We start from the raw sequence: 996 nt of genomic DNA, 5'->3' as shown, positions 1-996 counted from the left end.
TTGTTGTCTGGCGCGGGCTGCAGCAGTGGCAGCTGGCAGCAGCGGCGGTGACAACAGCAGCGAGGACGTCGGTGTGGGCGGCTCAGTGACTTGCGGCGTCTGGGCGGTGAGCTGTGCTGGGTGTGGGTAGGATGTGGCGTGTCGACTGTTTTCCCGTTTCCTTATTGACCCTGTTGTGGCCAGAGTGTGCCCGCTCGTCGGACTGCTGTGAGGCCTAGGCCCTGCCGTGCAGGCGTTTGTGTGCATGAGTTTAAAGTCCTTGCCTCTAGCAGAAGGGCGACGGGTTCACACTTAGGTGTCCTTTTTGTAAAGCTGACCCTTTTCTTCCTGGGCCACAGCCGGTCGTCCTGACGGCTGATGGCTGGTGATGCTTGCCCCTGCCACTCAGTCGCCTCGGCGTGTGTATTTGGCCGGGTTGGCGCCCCCTGTGCCTTGCGTTGATCGCTCGCATGTTGAGCGCAGGTCCTGGTGTTGGTGTATTGTTCAAGGCTGACCCCCGATCTGCCCCAAAAGACTATCAAGTTCGGGGAATGGGAGTTGACGCTTGGACAGAGGCGGTTTCATGGGGTTTCCGGCGGCCGCCGATTTGACTGATCCCTGTTTGTCTGCCAGCTCCTTGCTTTCTGCAAGAGGCCGATGCATGTAATGTCTTGCAACAAGTGCAATGCAATGCACCTGCAGGTGGCTGGCATCTTGGGGTATGCCAGGTTTCTTTGTTCAAGCATGGTTCTGAATACGATTGAAAGCAGGGGTGCAGACTTGTTACCACGGGCAGTGCGTCTCTAGAACAAGTCGCGGTGAATTAATTTGGTGCGAGCACAGCTTTGAACCGTGCGGGTGTGGGATGAGCATGCATAGACCGGCCCCAATCAAACCTCGTCCCAGCCTGCAGGTGCACCTTTGCCTGCACAATCATTCGCCCCAAAAGCCTCGAGACACCCCCAGTCATCCGCCACCACCACCCATCAATAAAATCACACACCCAACGCGCACGGA

This window comes from Monoraphidium neglectum (assembly GCF_000611645.1).
Source record: "Monoraphidium neglectum strain SAG 48.87 unplaced genomic scaffold scaffold03594, whole genome shotgun sequence".
In the NCBI taxonomy this organism is placed as follows: domain Eukaryota; kingdom Viridiplantae; phylum Chlorophyta; class Chlorophyceae; order Sphaeropleales; family Selenastraceae; genus Monoraphidium; species Monoraphidium neglectum.
The sequence above is the reverse complement of the archived record's forward strand: the minus strand, read 5'-3'. Positions refer to the sequence as shown.